The sequence below is a fragment of the Penaeus monodon genome, chromosome 20 (genome assembly GCF_015228065.2).
Source record: "Penaeus monodon isolate SGIC_2016 chromosome 20, NSTDA_Pmon_1, whole genome shotgun sequence".
Lineage (NCBI taxonomy): Eukaryota > Metazoa > Arthropoda > Malacostraca > Decapoda > Penaeidae > Penaeus > Penaeus monodon.
Genome location: NC_051405.1, coordinates 4,021,227 through 4,021,862, shown reverse-complemented (window position 1 = coordinate 4,021,862; position 636 = coordinate 4,021,227).

The following is a 636-nucleotide window of genomic DNA, read 5'->3' as shown; positions in this document are numbered from 1 at the left end:
GGAAAAAACAGTATTGGCTTTAAATAAATATTCCCCTCATTCAGTTATCAGAATATCTCCCTTTGTCTGTTATCGTTAATCAACATCCTGAGAGTGTAAAGCAAAAGGTTACTGACCTTAGGGTTCAAAAAACTTCTGTCACTGGGAGACACATGAAGGCAGATATTTATGTATCAGTAAAAATCGCATCCTAGTTATTTATGATCAGTAAAAAATCGCATCCTAGTAACTGAAAAGTTGATCCCGACATAAAAGGCTGGCCACTTAGTTGATATATATGTTCTGATCCTCTTGACGATTGTCAGTGAAAAAAGGAACAGAAATGAGATACGATCAGGTTGGTAGCGTATGAAATACGCATACTCTCATATCATCTGAATTTAGTGAATAATCATAAAGATACATAGAGGTAAAAATTTACAAAAATTTTTAAGCGGACTCATACGTTTCAGTTATGTATTTCCCTGTCACTAGACTAAATATTGGTAACATCATAATCGGCAACCGCCTTGGTGCAGTGGTATTGCCCGTGAGGGGGAAAGTTTTTGATGAAATTGGGCATACAAAGCTAGCCGAGCTAAAGTATAGCTTCCTTGCGTTTCTCGTAAAAAAATGACCTTAACTCGGGATACCGGA